This window comes from Xyrauchen texanus, chromosome 3 (genome assembly GCF_025860055.1).
Source record: "Xyrauchen texanus isolate HMW12.3.18 chromosome 3, RBS_HiC_50CHRs, whole genome shotgun sequence".
Classification (NCBI taxonomy): Eukaryota; Metazoa; Chordata; class Actinopteri; order Cypriniformes; family Catostomidae; genus Xyrauchen; species Xyrauchen texanus.
In genome coordinates, this window is record NC_068278.1 from 5,009,845 (window position 1) to 5,031,862 (window position 22,018).

The 22,018-nt window shown below is 47.6% G+C and overlaps 1 long non-coding RNA gene across 1 annotated transcript; it reads right to left on the bottom strand.

Annotated features, from left to right (window-relative positions):
- Positions 1-2,451: 2,451 nt before the first annotated feature.
- Positions 2,452-3,176, bottom strand: LOC127622186 (uncharacterized). Its single transcript, XR_007967956.1, has 3 exons — positions 3,155-3,176; positions 2,594-2,635; positions 2,452-2,540 (listed from the first exon to the last, which is right to left on the bottom strand). It is a non-coding gene; the product is annotated as an uncharacterized LOC127622186 (long non-coding RNA).
- Between the last annotated feature and the right edge of the window lie 18,842 nt (positions 3,177-22,018).

Genomic DNA, 22,018 nt, shown 5'->3' on the forward strand with positions numbered 1-22,018 from the left:
TGTTGGTGATCAATAAACTACAACTTTGGCATCTGGAACTCAAGACTCTGAAAGTTTTCTTCAACTTAGAGAAACTCGTCGCAATATTCCACGACAGTCTCAGGCAGCCCTTTCGAACGAGGTCAATCCCGAGGTCGTAGCCCGAGAGCTGAGATCTGGACGTCCCATGTACAATTTGTCCCAATCGCAGAAATGAAGGTTTCGTGGACAGTTGAACTTTTATGTTTTGAAGGGTGCACTATGTTCATGGGGAGTCCTACAGTCACCTAAATGTGATTAAATGACATAAAATGGACCCTGGAGTTATTAAAATGCAGTCCACCAAGTGATGATTTCAGCCAATGCAAATAAATGGCAAGTGGGTAGACCCACTTCCAATCAATTGAATGGGTCAACAATCGTCACTTGGTGGACTTCATTTTTATAACTCCAGGATCATTTTTATAACTCCAGGATCACATTTTTTACTTAAAATCACATTTAGGTGACTGTGAAGCCATTTGTTTATGTGGAATTCCACATATTTTAATTGTTTCTGACACAAGGGGCGGGGATGATCTCTAACGATCTCCTCGCTGTTCTTAACTGAATGAAAAGTATTGAAGTGCTGCCTCAAATGGGACAGCTTCTTGGGGCAGAGGCAGAACTGATCCATGTTCTATAAAACAATAGAAAAGGAAAAACATCCTTTGCGTACCCTTCATTACTGGCAAACACACTTTTTGTTATAAGTTCCTATGTTTTTTTAAATACTCTGAAACTCTAAACATGTGGAATAAACACACATGTTTTGGAAAGCTACTTACATGTGGGAGATAAGTCTGCGTCGAATGTCAAACTTAAAATGTCACAAAAAATGTATTCGTTTGACTTAAGAGCCTGATTTATCCAATGTGCCAAAATCACTTATTCCTAACATATAGAATAATATGCAATTTGCACCAGCCCAGTTCTAATGTGTTAACAGTGTTTCAACCATCTAAACACATGATTTTTTGTAGTTATTGATTTTTTTTTAAAGAGAATAAAACATTTTTTATCAAAGTCATTTTAAGTCATATTTACCATTTTAAACACTTACATACAATTTGCCCAAGTCACAAAGACAAAGGTTTTGTGGTCAGTGGGATTTGTATGTTTTGAAGGGTGCACTTTATCACATTTAGGTGACTCGGTGAACAAGATGAGACATATCCAAGGTAAAGAAGAACTCACATTTATTGAACATCATTAAACATTTACAAAGAACAGAAAAACTCAGTATTCAAACAGGTGTGAAACAACAACAATACAACAATGTGATAGGAACTATGTACAATGGAATACAAACATCATTAAACATTTACAAAGAACAGAAAAAACTTGTATTCAAACAGGTGTGAAACAACAACAATACAACAATGTGATAGGAACTATGTACAATGGAATACAAACATCATTAAACATTTACAAAGAACAGAAAAAACTTGTATTCAAACAGGTGTGAAACAACAATACAACAATGCGATAGGAACTATTTACAATCAAATTTGAACGGCAAAAAAAACAAGAACACCGTTATTAAAAAAACGATGCGGCCCGACAGCATTGCAAAGGGTCCAAATTGCACCGGCGCATAAGTCCAAAAAGCTCACTTCCTGCAGAAACCGCTGCGGAGTTTAAGAACCGCCTTCACGCGCTCTCTGGCCTCACTGGCTTTCGCCAGCCCCTCTGGTGTGAAGGACTTTGATACTTTAGCTTTGAAAGGGGAGGACTTCTTTTTCAGCGGCGACAGAATCACCATAGCCCTCTGCCGCATCCTTCGGGGGCTGGCCTGTATCTGGGTGGCGCTGGTGCCGGGTTCGGCTTGCTCCTCCATGTCAGAGTCCTGTGAAAGAAAAGAAAAGAGAGAAGAGAATCAGCAATGGTGCCGAGCCAAACAAAGTCCACTGATCCGAGTTCATCAGAAGAGGCCAACTCACCGTATGGGACTCCGCCTCGACGTCTTCTCCCTCTGAACTGGCACTGCTTTCAGAGGACTGGGAGCGGGGCGAGTCAGCTGGCGATTCCTCTTCTCGAGCACGCTTTCTGGGCTTGGCTGCCTTCCTCCCGGCGTGCTTGGCGCTTGGGCTCCTGCTTGACCGGGACAGCTCGGGCCCCTCCAGCCGCCTCGAACAGACGCCGGTGCTCCAAGGCCTGCCTGGGGTTCAGATTTATTGCGTAAAACCTGTCTGCGATTTTGGTGTCGTGGCACATGAACCGAGATATCTTGAGCCTGTCGTCGGCAGTGTGCGCGTTCCTCGCCTAGGGGAGAGAGAGCGAACAAGAGGTAAGCGGTTGAAGGCCAATGTAGAAAAGGGCAGGGAAAGGAGAAAGGAAAGGAGGACGAGGGAGGCTTACATGAGTGGCGTATGGAGCTCCGGATGTCGGTGAAGGTCGGGCACCCTGGCAAGTTCATCTCCGTCCACGCCGCCTGGAAGTAGCTGTTCAAATTTTTGCAGGGATTGGGCGTGGAGGTAAAGAAAAAGAACCTGGCGTCCGGCCCACCGACCAGCTCGTTCCTAATCTTGAGGAAACGCTGGCACCACTCGTACTCCTCTGGCTCCAGGGACACCTGAGCAGGGCCGAACGCCTGATTGGTTTTATGCATGGTGACCTGCATAGACAGATAAAGAAACAAACACAGCAAGGTTAGAAGACAGGTGGGTGAAATGTGGTGCGCAGAGCTGCAAAAGAGAGGAAAACACTCACGTTAATCAGGTAGGCGTTCTGCTGCTGGGACTTTTTGGCCCCTTCCACCTCTTTGATGAGCATATTTTGAAATACGCCACAGCGGTGGCCATAGATGCTGGATAGGTACGCAGTGAGGTGCCCGTAGAAACAGAACTGCGTCTTCTGGGCGTAGTTCTCCTCCAGATGAGCTGCGTGCAAGACAGAACACTGATTGCATGACAGGAAATACAAGGCAGACAGCAGTCTGTTTCCAAAGAACAGCAAGAAAAGTTAACTTACTCAGAATGTCGGGGATGGCCTTTCTGGCCTGAGTGCGGCACTTTAACAAAAACGATTTGGGGATCACCCGCTCCTCCTTCCTCTGCTTCACTGCAATTTGGTGCACAGCAACCTTCCTTTTGAGGGACCTCAAAATGGCACTCATTTCGCGACGCAGACCCACGATCATTTGCCTCGAAAGTCGGCAGGTCGACGGGGGGGTCTCCTTCACGTAGCTGATGAACTGGGCCACGCTCAGGACGTAGTGTTTTATCGTGGTCTCCTTCATTTTGCATGCCCTGAGTCTGCTGATCCACCTACGGAGAGACGGAAAGACACACAAATCGCATTACTTGACGGCAATCGTGCACCGACATGGTATCGGATATTTTACTGGTTGCGTGGCTTACCCTCTAATCCTAGGGGTGTCGTTTAGAAAAAGCAAAGAGGAGAGGTTGGTGTGACCCACCGCCACGAATGCGATGAAGTTCTTAATGCGGTATATTTTCCCCCCGACGTTCTCCTTCAGCTTTGGGTTTGGCTCAGGTCCCTCCTGGTGGCCCCTGTACTCCTCCAACAAAACATCTAGATGGACACAAAAGAAAGACAAGAGCGATAGCACGTTAGCACAATTCAAGAAAACTTATGAGGCGCGTTTGGGAAATGCGCTGCTCTTACTCAGTGATGCCACATGATCTGGAAAGTGGGGGAGAATCTCCTCCTGTTGCTTTTCCTGACCGTAGGGCTGAGAATGCGATGTAGATGGCACCAAACTGGATGGCTGCGGAGAGGGCGGCTGCAGAGTGGGTGGCTGTGGAGAGGGCGGCTGCAGAGTGGGTGGCTGCGGGGAGAACGGCTGCAGAGTGGGTGGCTGCGTGGAGAGCGGCTGCAGAGTGGGTGGCTGCGGAGAGGGTGGCTGAGGAGAGGGCGGCTGCAGAGTGGGTGGCTGAGGAGAGGGCGGCTGCAGAGTGGGTGGCTGAGGAGAGGGCGGCTGCGGAGAGGGCGGCTGCGGTGAGTGCGGCTGCGGAGAGGGCGGCTGCGGAGAGGGCACCACCAGAGTGGGTGGTTTTGGAGTGGATGTCTGATAAATGGATTCACAGGAAAGTGAAAAGGGGAGCTTATCTGGGTCCTCTGAGCTTTCACTGTCCTCCTCTGGCCCGAGAGACTCGAGGAGCTTCTTGGTCACCCAGCTCACCTTGGCGAACGTCTTCGGCGTCAACCTCCTCTTGAGGATACGACAACGTCGGGTTACCTTCCTGAGAGCCTCTGTGAGGGTGTCAACCTGTTTGTTGAGGTCGTCGACTTGGGATCTCAGATTATCCTTCTCCTCCCTGCAGCTTTCCAGAGCACACATAGTCTCCTCCTCCTTCTCCTCCTCAAAGGGCACGGTGGCTTCTTCCAGCATGCCGATAACTTGGAACTCATCTTCCACCTCCTGCAGGTCCAATGTCGAAATCATCGCCACCGCTGGATTAGATGCCCTCAGTTTTGACAGCTCACTTATGATTTTTCTTCTTTTGCTAAACATGAAGGCCTCGTGCTGAGCTTTCCTTGTCAATTCGATGTGGAGCTTCAGGTGCCTGTCCAGCCGCGTCGTGTCTTTCCCGCATCCTGCAATGGGGCAACGTCCATGACAGACGTTGATCCTTCCTGACACCAATGCAAGCAGAAGCCTCCTTTCCTCTTTGTTGTGGATGCTGTGAAGTAATCTCAAGTGCTGGCTTAGCTGAGATAAAGCACGGTTGCAAAGAGGGCACAATTCCAACGGCATCTTCTCAGTACTTCTCGGGTCAATTCTGGCAGAGTCGTCGATGGGTGACACGGAATCACAGCAGAATATTGATGCGCAATGAGATCGCAGCTGTTATATAGGCATGTGCAGCTCCAAGTACAAGCCAAAAACCACTTATTACATTGTAATTGTCTTATAGTTGAAGAACCATTGAAGCTGACTTGAAAATGGCGAAGGGGGAGGTGATCCAAATACAAGCCAATACATGCAATTGAGGTTGTAGTGGGGGGAAACAGTATGCTTTATTATGTTCCTTTATGAAATAGTACTCAACTGAGTACTAAGTTCATGCACAATTCATTTTAAACACTTACAGTAACGTTTACATTCAATTTGATTGACAAAATCCCTTTGGCAGCACTCAGAATACACAATACAACAAGTTGATGCAACTATCAACTCATAAACATGCACAGTTAGCATCAGAGTGAGACTGAAAGGTCAATGATTAATCATTACCACTGTAATTGTCTTATAGTTGGAGAACCATTGAATCTGGCTTGAAAATGGAGATGGGGGGGAGGGGATCCAAATACAAGCCAAAACATGCAATTGAGGTTGGAGTGGGGGAAACAGTATGCTTTATTATGTTCCTTTATGAAATAGGACTCAACTCAGCCTAATATAACAAGCTGATGCAACTATCAACTCATAAACATGCACAATGAGCATAAAAAATGAATTCCCACGAGCCATGCATTTGGTCCCATTCAAACAAATTGGAAGTGAGCACTTCCTGTATGATTCGGTGAAAAAAGCCTTGAATCATATGCCAGCAACTTCAGCCGTCGAGTACTCCTTCCTGAGGCCTTCAGATACAACATGTAACGAATTCAAGTCCCTCGGTGTTAAGCAAGTACTTTAAAAAAATCAAGAAAAATATTCCTGAAAACTGATTGTCACATTACACACATTAGTCAGCCAATGAAGCACTTAACAAAGTCATTCAGACTTGAACCTTTTCACAGTGACTAAGGGGCCCCTGAGAAGCTACAGATTTCCATTTGGAGCCATTTGGACCTTTCCAAGTCATGTCCACGGTCCCGCTGTGAAAATGAATGGTACAAATGGTAAGTGGGATTGCTCTTCCCGATGTCCCAAAGACCCCAGATTTCGCACGGTGACACGTCAAGGGCCCCTTATCGACATACTAAGAGGACTAAGGCCTAGGGTGCAAAGAAGTATTTTTCATTAATTTCAACAGATCTCTCTGCCTGTCACAGGAATCAACGAGACAGGCTGCATTTTGGGCCTGTGTGCGACAGTCCGTTCATCGGAGCCTTTAATACTCAGCAATCCCCCAGGGCTTCCAAACTCTAGGACCTGACTCGGGGGCCCCTGGCGATCGAATATCTGAAATTTCGAGGTCCTGCGACATCGGTAACCCCCTTTTCTAGACGTCCCACTATCCCTTTGAATCCATGCATTTTTCACATCGTGTTTGTGGACAACGTCCCTAAATGGCCCAAATGAATGGAAAATAAGGTCGAAAGGTCACGAGACTCTCCACGCTGTCTAAGGGCACCCCGACGATGCGCATATGTCGATTTCGAGTCGTTCGGACCTTTCGGAGCCCCGTCCGCCAACCCCTCGTTGAAAACGAATGAAACGAATGGCACGTGGGCTTTTTCTAGAAAGCTCCCCCAGCCCCCAAATTTCACACGGCGGTAGCCTGACGCCCCCCGAAACACATACCGAGAGCACGTGGCTCTAGAAAAAGGAAAGGTTTTTTGGGGGCGTTTGTGCAAGATTCCCTCAAAATCCTTTTGCACTTAAAGCTTGAAAGAGCCTCTTGAAGGATGAGAGGCCACTAGGGTTAGGGTTTGAATATAAGCTCAGGAAGGTTCTAGAGACCCCAAACTTTGGTTCCTGTTTCGTGGGGACCGGACGCTCGCGGTTCGGGAGTTTTGAGAGCCTGCGACCTTTTGACCCCTCTTTTCCAGACGTCCCACTATCCCTTTGAATCCATGCATTTTTCACAACGTGTTTGTGGACAACGTCCCTAAATGGCCCAAATGAATGGAAAATAAGGTCGAAAGGTCACGAGACTCTCCACGCTGTCTAAGGGCACCCCGACGATGCGCATATGTCGATTTCGAGTCGTTCGGACCTTTCGGAGCCCCGTCCGCCAACCCCTCGTTGAAAACGAATGAAACGAATGGCACGTGGGCTTTTTCTAGAAAACTCCCCCAGCCCCCAAATTTCACACGGCGGTAGCCTGACGCCCCCCGAAACACATACCGAGAGCACGTGGCTCTAGAAAAAAGGAAAGGTTTTTTGGGGGCGTTTGTGCAAGATTCCCTCAAAATCCTTTTGCACTTAAAGCTTGAAAGAGCCTCTTGAAGGATGAGAGGCCACTAGGGTTAGGGTTTTAATATAAGCTCAGGAAGGTTCTAGAGACCCCAAACTTTGGTTCCTGATTCGTGGGGACCGGACGCTCGCAGTTCGGGAGTTTCGAGAGCCTGCGACCTTTTGACCCCTCTTTTCCAGACGTCCCACTATCCCTTTGAATCCATGCATTTTTCACAACGTGTTTGTGGACAACGTCCCTAAATGGGCCAAATGAATGGAAAATAAGGTCCAAAGGTCACGAAACTCACCACGCTGTCTAAGGATGCCCTGACGACGCGCATATGTCGTTTTTGAGTCGTTTGGACCTTTCGGTGCCCCGTCCATCGACCCGTTGTAGAAAATGAATGAAATTAATGGCAGATGGACTTTTTCTAGAAAGCTCCTCTGGGCCCCAAACTTCACGTGCTGGTAGTCCGGGGCCCCAAGCGTGTCCTATTAAAAGCGCAATTCTCTAGAAAGAATTTTTTTCCCATTTTTTTTGGCTTGAATGCGAGAATCAACCTCACAGGCCTTTTGCTCTCAAAGCCAGAAAGAGCCTCTTGCATGTGCAAAGTCATTTGGGTGTTCATTTAAGGTCTAGAGCTGAAAGAGTGCATTCGGAAAATGTCTAGAGCTTCCAAATTTTAGGCACTGATTTGGGGGCCCCTGGGGATCCAGAATCCCAAATTTCGAGGTCCTGCGACCTTTTGACCTCTTTTTACAAGAAATCCCACTTGCCCATTGAACCAATGCAATTCTACAGCGGTTTCGTGTACGGGGTTAAAATTGATGCTCAGACCCGGGGGCTTCGAATGCTTCATTGTTGGGCCCTCAGAAACAACCTATTAAAAAGGTGTGTCCCTCAGAGTTAAGGAAGTACTTTAAAAAAAATCAAGAAAAATATTAGAGGAAAATGTTTGTCACATTACACACATTAGTCATCCAATTAAGCACTTAACGAAGCCATTGGGACTTGAAACTTTGCCCACTGACTAGGGGGGTCCCTGTGAAGCTACTGATATCAATTTGGAGTCGTTTGGAGCTTTCGGAGTCGTGTACACGGTCCCGCTGTGAAAATGAATGGTACAAATGGTCAGTGGGACGTGTTCTAACGTTGCACCCTGAGCTCCAACGGACCCCAAATGTCACACGGTGACACGTCAAAAGCCCCTTATCGACATACTAAGAGGACTAAGGTCTAGGATGTAAACAAGCATTTTTCATTATTTTCAACAGATCTCTCTGCCTGTCACAGGAATCAATGAGACAGGCTGCATTTTAGGCCTGTGTGCAACGCTACATTCATCAGAGGTTTTAATACTTAGCAAGCCCCAAGGGCCTCCAAAATTTAGGACCTGGCTCAGGGGCCCCTGAGAAGCTACTGTTGTCAATTTGGAGCCGTTCAGACCTTTCGGGGTCGTGTACACGGACCCGCTGTGTAAATACAATGTACAAATCGTACGTGGGATGTGCTCTAACTTTGCTCCCCGAGCTCCGACGGAGCCGAAATTTCACTCGGTTGCACACCTGGTGCCCCTCTATCACATACTAAGAGGGCAGACACCTCCTGCCATTCTTTTTTTTTCACCTTCAAAATATGCCATTTCGAGGGTGTGGGCGGGCACCCCGGCCACCAAACGCGTGGCCCGTGAAATCCCAGAGAGTTGGTCAGGGGGATGATAATGGGTCCGTGGACAGCCCTGCCCCCCCCTGGGTGGTCTGGGGGTCTCATTGGTCACTTTTGGAAAAATAGTGGGTCAGGGGGATGATAATGGGTCCGTGGACAGCCCCGCCCCCCCCCCCGGGTGGTCAGGGGGTCTCACTGGTCACTTTTGGAAAAATAGTGGGTCAGGGGGATGATAATGGGTCCGTGGACAGCCCCGCCCCCCCCAGGTGGTCAGGGGGTCTCATCGGTCACTTTTGGAAAAATAGTGGGTCAGGGGGATGATAATGGGTCCGTGGACAGCCCCGCCCCCCCAGGGTGGTCAGGGGGTCTCATTGGTCACTTTTGGAAAAATAGTGGTCAGGGGGATGATAATGGGTCTGTGGACAGCCCCACCCCCCCCCAGGGTGGTCAGGGGGTCTCACTGGTCAGTTTGGGTAAAATAGTGGGTCAGGGGGATGATAATGGGTCCGTGGACAGCCCCGCCCCCCCCCCCCAGGGTGGCACAGGGGGTCTCACTGGTCAGTTTGGGTAAAATAGTGGGTCAGGGGGATGATAATGGGTCTGTGGACAGCCCCACCCCCCCCCCCCAGGGTGGTCACTGGTCATCGTGAGTGGTCAGCGGGCAGACAGTGGGACCGTGGGATGCCGGGGGTCTCACAGCAGCTTACAGCACCCCCTATGTGTGTCCATTCGGTCATGTATTCCGGACCGCAGACTCCATGGAAATTTGACCGTCCACAGACCCATAAGCTCCATCTGTCCATTGAGATCGTTTACAGGAGGGCGGTACATGGAGCTGGTATCGTCCCTCGCATCCATCAAACGTACAATGGCCGTTGATCTCAATGGGACTTTTTCCACCAACCCTCTAAGTTCCCTTCACACATCGAGGGAAGGGGGTCTTACCCAATTTCCTATTCTTTCAGGGGGAAAAGACCCTGCAGAGACCACACCTGCCCAGAGAGGGGGAGGTAAGTGGCAAATACATCACATGGCCATTCAGGTCACATGTGGAAACATGGCGTGGTGGTAGATAAAGCCTCAAGGAGGGGGGGGGTTGCTACAACACGGCGACCGGGGGGTAGCTGGAACTGCCCAAGGGAGATGTGGGTCCACTCGCAAGGGGACCGTACTGTGGAAAATACTCACAGGAGGAGTCCAAGCAGGAGTCTCGACCTGCGGAGCACCTATTCCAGTACAGGTTATATTGAGTACCCGCAGTGGATTGGGTCAGTGAATTCCTCCGCTGAATTGCAGACCCACAGGGCTAGGGAGGAATCGTCCAGGGAAGCGAATGTACGGAAGCTCCTGGGAGAGAAAGCACACAATTTTACCTCAACCAAGGGAAAGGGTGCTAGGTGACCAAACTGCACACCTCTGCTGGTCTTCAGCCCGGGAAGAACACCAATTTGCAAACAAGCGCCACTTCAGAGCGTAAAGTTGCCTGGTAGAAGGGGCTCTGGCTTGGCTGATCGTATCTATTACGGCAGGTCGTAGACCAGTTTGATCTTCCGCATCCCATCCAGGGGCCAGACATGGAGGTTCCAGAGGTCTGGGTGCGGATGCCAGAGCATGCCCCATCCCTGAGAAAGAAGGTCCCTCCTCGGAGGAATTCGCCAGGGAGGGGCTGTCGCGAGGAGTACGAGGTCCAAGAACCAGGCCCTGGTGGGCCAGTAAGGAGCCACTAGGGTGACTTGATCCTAGACCTCCCTGACCTTGCACAGCACCTGTGCAAGAAGGCTCACTGGGGGAAATGTGTACTTGCGCAGCTTCGAGGTCCAGCTGTGTGCCAGCGCGTCTGCCCGGAGGGGAGCCTCTGTACGGGCATACTAGGGCGGGCAGTGAGGGTCTCTCGGGAGGCAAACAGGTCTACCTGGGCCTTGCTGAATCGTTCCCAAACCAGCTGGACCTTCTGGGGGTGAAGCCTCCACTCTCCACCAGGCCAGCGTTGTCGTGACAGCGCGTCCGCTATCACATTGAGGTTGCCGGGGATGTGAGTGGCGTGCAGCGACTTGAGTGGTGCTGTGGGGAGGATGGAGGGTTCCAGTCCAACCCCACGCTGATGGCGGCCCGGGCAAGCATATCGGACATCTGCGCGTCACCCTCAGCCTGGCTGTGCAGGCTTTTGGCCTCCTCCTTTACACTGGTGCCGAAATCCGGAAAGGAGGAGGCGAGAACCGGCTTGACGATATAAATAATATTTTAATAATAAACTTAAAAGACAACAAACACACATATGACGGACATGTCCGTAAACTATCTCTCTCTCCCGCACAACCCACCGCAGTCGGCCTTATCCCTCTCGGAGGCTTGATGAGCCTGATAAGGGACCGGGTATGTAGAATCACGACCCGGCCCCGCCCTCCCCCCTGCCACATTCATTGATGCTCAAGAAGACAACAAACTACTATATGCATACTATATGTAATTATCTGTAATGTAGATTGTTCTTCTCAAGTACATATTGTATGCTGTTTATTAAACCTCAGATTAATGGGTTATTAACTGTCTTCCTTTTCTTCTGCTTTCTTTCTTGTTTCTGAACAGCAATCTAAATAGAGCAATTCTGTGGTTTGGTGACTAAAAACAGCCATTTGGCTCCATATTGTTTCGGTTTACAAGCCAATGGCTCCTTAGTCATTTTTTAGTCTGGAGCCCTACATTACAAATCTTCCCACGACAACATATCCATCTATCCCAGCAAGTATCCTAGACACACTCAGTGTATAGATGGTGGTGGAAGAGCACATTGTGAAGGCTAGTGAAGCTGCATCATCGCAAAAAGCCTCAATTCGCCTCCGGTCCTTTTCTGGTAAACGCCCTCATCCTGGCAATGAGCCAGATTTTGACATCAAACAGTCTGCTCCCCCAGCTGCAGCTATTATTAAACATGTCTTCACTAAAAGCCTACCTGCAGTGTATCTTGAGCTGCTGGAGTTAGTGTATGGTTCTGTTGAAGATGGAGATGAGTTACAAGCCAAGTATATGAGGACTCTACAAAACCATGGTGAGAAGCCTGTAACACTCCCCAAAATCTTTAAGTGGAGTTTACACTATTTTGGGAACAACAGTACCATTTCGATTGTAAGTTAATGGAGTAGAGTAAAAAAATATTACTCAACACTGATGAAACAACCAATAAACTCAAGTGTATTTACAAACCAATAATATTTTCAACAATAACAAACAAGGTGTATATACATGTAAAAGTGAAATCCAGAGTGCCCAGAGTTATTTACAGTGTTCAGATCAGCCTCACCGGGTTTTTTGATAGTCCGTGAGCACGATCAAGTGATGAAGTAATGATGACTGGCCAATGTCCTCTGATCAAAGTAATCCAGGCTACGAGCCAAACGAATATACTCCACGAGAGGAACGGCGTCTCAGCACTTCCAGGTCAGTCACCAGTGTAATCCAATGTATGAATGAAGTTTCGTGTAAGCGTACTCGCAAATGAGCGTCTGAAAACCGGCATAGTGGTTCCTTAAATAGAAAGTGAAAGATACTTCCTGTTTACGTGGCAGGAAAACACGTAACACAAAACAACGCGAAGATCTCGCGTGAACAGAGATGGGGATAAACACACAACAGGGATGACAGATAACGGGGAAAGCAATATAACTAATAGGCAATAATGACAACAATAATTAGTTTAATGCCATAAACCTTATATATAAAACATCCCCTTATGTGGCCACGCTACATAGATCCCCCCCCAGCCATCGGCATAGGAGGAGATCGTCCGTACCAGCGTTTTAGGTTCACCACATTTAAAATTTCTGTTCTACATGGGTCTCCCCAACGAATGGTGTAATTTATTGGCCCCATTTTTTTTATTACTTCAGCTGGACCCTCCCACTTGGGTGCTAGCTTAGCAGAGTATTTATTCGAGGAAGACGAGAGAGGGTGAGTTTTAACCCAGACTAGATCACCCGGCTGGAACTGCGCATCTTTCTGTCGGGCATTATAGTATCTAGCTTGTCTAGATTGTTGCACCCCTACTCGGTGCTTTACCTTCTCTGCCATGATGTTCTGTCTTTCAATTATATTATAGGCTGTTTGGTCAGGAGTGGGGTTTTTGAGGATCAACCTCTCTAGTGGACCGTGAAGCTGTCTGCCCAGCATTAATTCAGCCGGAGTTCTCCCTGTTGTTTCTTGGTGTGCCGTGTTGATAGCAAACCTTAGCTCAGGTAACCACTGGTCCCATGTTTGATGGTATCCCACATATGACGCAATCATAGTTTTTACTGTCCTGTTTATTCTTTCTGTGAGGTTTGTTTGAGGGTGATAGCTGGTAGTGAGTTTCTGTATGCTTCCCCAGGATCTGCATAGCTCGGACAGTACGTTAGAAGTGAATTGTGCTCCCCGGTCAGAAATGATGTATTTTGGGACCCCCCATCGGGTAAAGATCTCTTCCCTGAGAATTTTGACAATCTTAGGGGTCTTACTATCTCGAAGGGGGAACAACTCTACCCATTTGGTGTAATAATCAACAACCACCAGTAAGTAAGTGTTTTGTTTCTTACTGGTCAGGAAAGGTCCCATAAAATCCATCCCCAAGGTGTGACGTGGTTCTGTCACTTGCGTCTGTTGTAAGAAACCGCTGGGTTTTGTATTTTCATGTTTATATTTTTGACATGTTTCACATCCTTTGACGTACTGCCAGACATCCTTATGGACAGTTGGCCACCACGCCACCTCCAAGAGCCTCAGTAAGGTTTTCAGCCGTCCCAGATGTCCTCCCAGCGGGTTATCGTGTACGTAATGCAAGAAACCAGGAATTAATGCCTGAGGAACAACCAGTTGGAATTTATTTCCATTGTTCTTGACAGGAACCCGGCGATATAACACCCCCTGGTGGACCTCAAAGGTAATTTGGTTTTCTTGAACATTTCTGTTTTTTTTGGCCAGCTGGAGGAGAGACACCGTATTGTCATGTCTTTGTGCTTGTGAGATTTCCTCTAACGTGTGGGGTATGTCAGAGGCACATTTTGATTTTACTATGGCCAGACAGGGCACACTTTCACTTTCAGAGGATTCACAGACTCGTGACAAGGCATCGGGACCCAGGTTCAGACATCCTCTTCTGTGATGTACTTGGAAGATGAATTGCTGTAACCTAAGAGTCCACCGGGTCAGCCGAGAGGAGGTTTTAGGGCTATTGAAGGCCCAAGTTAAGGCAGCATGGTCACTATAAATGTCAAACTGTCTTCCTTCCAGGTAATGTTTCCACTTTTCCACCGCCCAGACTACAGCTAGACACTCTTTTTCAGCCGTTGAATAATTCACTTCTGGTCCACGCAATGTTCGTGATGCGTAAGCTATTCGTTCCCCCTCAGGAGTTTGCTGGGTAATAATGGCTCCTAAGCCCACATCACTGGCATCTGTATGAACCTGGAAAAGTTGGTTGAGGTCAGGTTGCATCAATACTGGGGGGTTCTGTAATATTTGTTTAATATTGTCCAGGCTGATTTGACACTTAGGAGTCCAATCCCACTTCACTCCTTTCTTTTTTAGATTGTTTAATGGAGCTCTGATGTCGGCAAAATGGGGAATGAACTTGTGGTACCACCCGGCTAATCCCAAGAAGCGTTGGAGGGCTTTAATGTCTTTGGGAGGAGGATATTCAGCTACCGCTCTGGTCTTTTCAGGGTCGACCTCCACTCCTTTCTCTGAGACTATATGTCCAAGAAACTTCAGCTGTTTCTTAAAGAAGTGACACTTCTTCATGTTCAGAGAAAGCGAAGCTTGGTTTAGTCTTTGCAGAATGGTGTTCAGGTGTTGTACATGTTGTGGTAAAGACCTTGAATAGACTATGATGTCATCAATATAAACGAAACAAAACTTCCCTCTCAACTCTGCTAGGACCTTCTCCATCAGCCTCTGGAAGGTGGCAGCGGCATTCTGTAATCCATATGGCATGGAGCGGAACTGGAATAGACCTTGGGAGGTGATGAAGGCTGTTTTGGCTTTGCTACCTTCCTCCATTTCAACCTGCCAGTACCCTGACTGCAAATCCAATGTGCTGAACCAGGAGGTGCCTTCCATGGATTCTAAGATGTCGTGGATTATAGGCATTGGATAAGCATCAGGTATGGTCTTACTATTAAGCTTCCTATAGTCCACACAGAACCTGTAGGAACCATCGGGTTTGGGGACCAGGACTACAGGTGATGACCAAGGAGAGAAAGAAGGCTCAATGATATGGTCTCGTAGCATTTGTTCCACTTGCTCATTGATCATCTTCTTCTTAAAAGGGGAGACTCTATAAGCTCTGGATCTCATGGGCATTTCGTCAGACAGTGTAATTTTGTGCTGTTTCACAGATGTTTTTCCCAGGACTTGAGAGGTGGTACGAGGCCAATTATCCATCAGCTTTTTCAATTCTTCCTGATTGTCGGAGTCCCATCTGGGAACAACTTGTGTGTGTAAGTAAGGAATGGATGAAGTTGGAGGTAAGGCATAATATAGACTCACCGCAGCGGTCATGCCTAGGTTTTCTCCCATCAGATGTGAAGACAATACAGGATTAAGATGGGCAGTTAGAAATGGATAATAAATATATCCTTTGCCCATTTTCAGACCATATCTCCAGTGTCCCACGTCCACTATGGCTTCAGCAGCTCTCAGGAAGTCCAGACCAGCTATAAGGGGAAAGGCCAGGTGAGCATCCTTCATAACATAGGTGTCCAACCTGCATATCTTGTCATGCCACTCATAACAGACTGTCTTCCTGTTGATCGCCTGGTGCATTTTTCCATCAGCCATAATGAACCGTTGAAGAGGGCCTGGAGGGTCAGGTTTCGTTTCCCCTCCTAACTGTCTCCACAGGCTTTCCTGAATAAGGGTGAATGTGCTCCGTGTATCCAGCACCGCCTTCACCTCTTGTCCTTTTAAAGTTATTGGCACCACTAGAAGGGATGTCACTGGGTGGAGTTGAGCAATGGATACTCCTGCTAGATTTTTAGAGGTATGGCATTCAGGTGGTCTTTTATTTGTTGTTTCTTTGCTGTTCAATTTTCCCACTTTCTGCCAGTAATCTTTTGCTCCCATCCAGTCCTTCTCCACCATAGATCCCACCTTCACCAGCTGTTCCACTGATTTCACCGTCCCTCTCAGACAGCCCGCAACCCTTGGGTTGATGTTATTAAGAATACGGCTCACCATCTCCTCTTCTGTGATGGCCGGCTTCCATTTGAGGCAGAGGGCTCAGTAATCATAGGCGAAATCTCTCAAACACTGATTGGGTTGCTGCACCAGTGACCTCAACTTGTCTTCCACTTCAGTGAGGTAATCCTCTGGAAGAAAAGCAGACATGAAAGCATCTGTGAAGGATTGCCAATCTGTTACCTTGTTCTTTTCTGCCTTCCACCAGCTTAAAGCGGGTACTTTGAGCATGGTACTCAGGGTGCCAACGAGCTCCACACTAGGCAGGGGTCTAATGGCCAGATAATTTTCAACCTGTTCGACGAAATGGAGTACGTCGGATGTCTCGCTAGACTCACCGAAGGAAGGAAATTCCAGACGGATAGGGGGTTTCCCACAGAAAGATGACATATTGGGCATACATGAAGGGTGAGCCAGGTTAGATATTCGTGCTCCAGCAGTGACATCATAGGTAGCGTTGTCTCTGTTTACAGGGGGGACTTTAAGTCGTGTTGCTGGTACAGGAGTTTTCAAGTTAGTGACTGTAGATTGGGAAGAGGCAGGGTAAAAAGTCTGTATTTGAGATCGAGATGGGGTACTGGTGAATCTTATTTTTTTCATTTGATTTTCCCATCTAGCATCTCTCCGCAGGAAACAATCAACCACCGCTCTCTCCAACTTCTCTACAGACCTCTGGAAATGATCTTCTAAGTCTGCTAAGCCAGCGTCCACTGCCTCCCAGAAACTAGTTTCCCTATTAAGGGAACTATCTACAGACTTTTTAAATTCCTGTTCATTATGTTGTGTTTTTGCATTAAGAGCCAATAAATCCACCTTAAGTTTATCAATCTCCATTTGCATTGTCTGTACAACATTTATATTCACTACTTCTCTTTCATCATCATCATCAGCATCTTCATCAGAATTATATAAAGAACTTAGTATAGATGCAATTTCATCTGTCGGGTTACGTCTGGTAACAAACGGGCCCGCAGTGAAATCAGCATCCTCAGTTTCATCAGAGCTACACCTTAACTCATGCACATCAGTCTCAGTATGTACCTTAATTACTGCTCCATTTACCTGTGTTTCTTCCTCCATATTTATGGACACACAAAAAAAACACTATAACCAAAAAGAAACAGCACGTAGTCCCCGTACGGGCCACCACTATGTAACACTCCCCAAAATCTTTAAGTGGAGTTTATGTGGCGCAATAGAGCGTGGCAAACAGAAATGATTAAAGGGTTTTTTTTCTCTCTTTTTCTAATACAATTGGTCTTCAAACCCTGAAAAATAAAAATAGCCAACTACGCCACCTAGGTTGTTTACTAAAACCCAGGACCCAAGTTCACCCAATTCAATTTCTCACTGAGGGCTGGACACTATTGACACTCAAACAGTAGTAGATTGAAGTACAAAGTATTTTATTACTATAAAATCAAAATAATCTAAATATTAAAACAATTTATCAAAAAAAGACAGTCTTTAGCACAGTCTGGTATAATGGCCTTATGGTCGACGAATAAAGGTCCTGGTTTGGTCCCTCTGCACATAGGTCTCCACAGATCCAGACAGTAGTTGACTGGAAGGAAAATAGAAACAACTACCAGTATCTCCAGTCCAATGCAAGTAAAAGCTACAATAAGCCAGCTATCACTCTCACTTGTGCACACAAATACCCACACCAACCAATACACACTACAACCCAAATAAATCACACCACTACAAGGGAAAACCAAAAGCTATGGCTGGTATACTGGCAATTAGTTCTTAATCTCTATTCATTATGAATTAGATGAATTAGATGCAAAAAGAAATCACAATAATATTCCTCCGACGATCTTCAAACATCAGTTATTAAGATTGTACTCACAATATGACCGGGTAGCAATTCCCACTACCCAGTCTAGTCAATTTCCCGCGTTGTAAAAACTCTGCATCGCCGTGCGCCGTTTCACCAACCGCGGACTCACTCGTCTCTGAACAGCACTCGCTGAATCGCTCGTCTCCAAACAGCTGTACAACCGTGATTACTCCGCTCGCCGTCTGCTGCACTCGACTCCAACTGCACGCTGACTCACTCGTCTCCCACAGCTGTGCCGTGATTGCTCTGTCACCGTTTTCACAACACTCTAACTCACTCGTTCCGCTCAGCCGTACAAGGTTCGGTTATCACTGCTCCGTGTTCCTTCTCAAATGCCAGCACCTGCACGCACAAAACACTCGACAGGCCGTCGACTTCCACGTAAGTGACACAGTCACAAACGACACACCCCTCAGTCTCTCAAGCATGGTTTTAAAGGGCAACAGTCTCCACCCTTTCCCTAACCAGCCTATGACACTAGGTCCCTGATTAATCTGTCAACAGATGTGTTATGAAAGACGAGCATAGCAATACAAACACTTAATCAAGAAACCAACATATAACATTAAAAGGTATATAAAAAATGCATTCATCTTAATACTTGATTCCCATCACATCTACACTATTTTGGGAACAACAGTACTGTTTCTATTGTAAGTTAATGGAGTAGAGTAAAAAAATATTACTCAACACTGATGAAACAACCAATAAACTCAAGTGTATTTACAAACCAATAATATTTACAACAATAACAAACAAGGTGTATATACATGTAAAAGTGAAATCCAGAGTGCCCAGAGTTATTTACAGTGTTCAGATCAGCCTCACCGGGTTTTTTGATAGTCCGTGAGCACGATCAAGAGATGAAGTAATGATGACTGGCCAATGTCCTCTGATCAAAGTAATCCAGGCTACGAGCCAAACGAATATACTCCACGAGAGGAACAGCGTCTCAGCGCTTCCAGGTCAGTCACCAGTGTAATCCAATGTATGAATGAAGTTTCGTGTAAGCGTAATCGCAAATGAGCGTCTGAAAACCGGCATAGCGGTTCCTTAAATAGAAAGTGAAAGATACTTCCTGTTTACGTGGCAGGAAAACACGTAACACAAAACAACGCGAAGATCTCGCGTGAACAGAGATGGGGATAAACACACAACAACTGAGGGAATGACAGATAACAGGGGAAAGCAATATAACTAATAGGCAATAATGACAACAATAATTAGTTTAATGCCATAAACCTTATATATAAAACATCCCCTTATGTGGCCACGCTACAAGCCTTCAAACTATTTGCACAGATTGTAAATCCACTTGATCACAACCATTAGGCAAAGTGGCATTTCTGAAAGGGAAAGAGACTGCTGTCTTCTGAAGTAGTTTTGCTTTGGCTGTTGGGACAATGGTCTCATTGCTGACCTCCAGCTAGAAAAGAGAAAATCCAACCCCCCTTCATTCGCTGAATTGGTAGTGCTCATCCAAACCACCTGGTGGTAAACAAGCACTGTTCCTCTAAGATTATGAATGTCAACTCACCAGCTATCTGCACACTCATTCAATGCACCAGACATTGACAAAATTGAAGCCAATCTCTTGAAGAAGCAAGTCATCGAACTCCAAGCTCAAGTTGTTGCCCAGCAAAAGCCTCCTAGCCAGAAGAACAAGTCCAACCATGCTACAAATGATGAAGTGAGTACACTAAGGAAAGCCATAACAGATTTACAGACCCAAGTCATAACCATGAAAGCTGCAGCTACTCAAGAAGTGAAAAAGAATTATCTAGAAAGGGCTGAGATCACTAACTTAAGGAGGCAGCTTGCTGAGCTCCAAGCTACTCCAAAAACACACAGAAACTGTCTTGAGAAGTTCCCTCATTACAGAGATCTTCCTAAGCACAAGCTATCTTTGTCAGACACAAAAGATCTGCTCAGAAATAGTAGTGTGACCAATAGCAGACCCCATCCATGGTATTGTTTCTGCAGTGGAGAAGATGTTACCTTGCCAGCAACTGTTATAACGCTCCTGATCCTGCTTAAGTTGGGGAAAATGATGCAAGTTACTCTAAGATTGCCCTAAGGAGCCTAGACAAGTATCCATCCAACCAATACACTTGTAATAAGTCACTTTCAAGCAACTTGCCAAGAGGGTTAGCGGGAATGAATTGCACTGCCCATATTAAGGTTGGAGGGAAGGAAGTTTCCTGATCATGATCAATCATGATCAATGTTTCTGGTTTCTGGTTCCGGCAGACTAAACTAAAGTCTTTACTCTAGACTTAAACTGAGGGAGTGTATCTGCATCTCGAACAGTGTTAGGGAGACTATCGTGTAGGTTACGAATGTAACCTCCATTCCCCGATGGAGGGAACGAGACGTTGTGTCCGAGAAGGGACACTAGGGGTCTCTCTTGAGCACCGAATATACCTCTGATCTAAGAAAAAAGGCAAATGAGAAGTTGGCAGCTAGTATTTGCATACAACGCCCCCGGACATATGGGTATAAAGGCGAGGCAATTACTAGAGTTCATTCAGGATTTTTGTGAGGAATACAGCAGCCCGGCTCAGCGACCTGGCCGGGAAGGACACAACGTCCGATTGGGTCGGCAAGTTCCTCCGCCGAACTGCGGACCCATGAGGGCTAGGGAGGAATCGACCAGGGATTCGAGTTGAGTGGAATCTCCTGGAAAAAAAAAGACACACAGTTTTACCTCAAGCGAGGGAAAGGGCGCTATATGCAAGCGATTCACCTGGCCAGCCCATCAGCGTGTTACCGAGTTCAACTGACTCAACCCTGAGATTGTAGTATCTCGTAAAGGTGTTGGGTGTCGCCCAACCCACTGCTCTATAAATGTCTGCCAGGGAGGTACCCCTGGCCAGTGCCCACGAGGACGCAACACTCCTTGTCGAGTGAGCTCGGACCCGCAAGGGGGGGGGCATGGCATGAGTGTGATAAGCCAATGAAATGGCATCTACTACCCAGTGGGAAAGACTCTGTTTGGAGACAGCGTTTCCTTTCCGCTGTCCCCCAAAGCATACAAAGAGCTGCTCAGAACATCTAAAGCTCTGCGTGTGGTCCAGATAGGTACGCAAAGCACGTACTGGACACAGCAACGACGGGGCTGGGTCTGCCTCCTACCGGGGCAGCGCTTGCAGGTTCACTACCTGGTCTCTAAAGGGCGTGGTAGGAACCTTGGGCACGTATCCCGGTCGCGGTCTTAGGATCACATGAGTTTCTGGCGAGCGCGATCAGCAGGGCAGTCTTAAGAGAGAGGGCCCTGAGTCCAACTGATTCTAGCGGCTCAAAGGGAGGTCTCTGGAGGCCCGTGAGGACTACCAAGAGGTCCCAGGAGGGGAACAGGCTTGGCCGGGAGGGATTTAACCTCTGGGCGCCTCTTAGGAACCTGATGATTAAGTCGTGCTTACCAACCGTCCTCCCTGACCTTGCACAGCACCTGTGCAAGAAGGCTCACTGGGGGAAATGTGTACTTGCGCAGCCCTGTGGGCCAGCTGTGTGCCAGCGCGCCTCTGTTCGGCCATACCAGAGCGGGCAGTGGGAGGTCTCTCGGGAGGCAAGCAGGTCTACCTGGGCCTTGCCGAATCGTTCCCAAATCAGCTGGACCGACTGGGGGTGAAGCCTCCACTCTCCACCGGGCAAGCGTTGTCATGACAGCGAATCCGCTACCACATTGAGTTTGCCGGGGATGTGAGTGGCACGCAGTGATCTGAGTTGCTGATGGCTCCAAAGGAGGAGACAACGGGCGAGTCGTGACATGTTTGTGGGAGCGTACGCCGCCTTGGCGATTTATGTACGGTACCGCAGTGGTGCTGTCTGACCTGATTAGGACATGTTTGTCTCAAATTAACGGAAGGAACTGTCGCAGGGAAAAGAAAACAGTCAACAACTCTAGGCAATTGATATGCCAGCACAGAGGGGCCCCTCTCCAAAGGCCCGCAGCTGCGTGCCCGTTGCAAATGGCGCCCCAACCACCTGCTGCAGGGGCACTCCTTGCTCATGCGCCATGCTCGTCTCGGGACTGGAGTCTGAAGCCAGTGCTGAAGCGGTCTCATATGCATCAACCCCAGCGGCGTGACTGCGGCGGAGGATGCTATATACCCCAGGAGCCTCTGGAAGAGTTTTAGAGGGACCGTTGTGCCTGGCTTGAACTTTGCGAGGCATTTCAGCACCGACTGTGCATGCTCGTTGGTGAGACGTGCAGACATTGAGACTGAGTCTAACTCCATGCCGA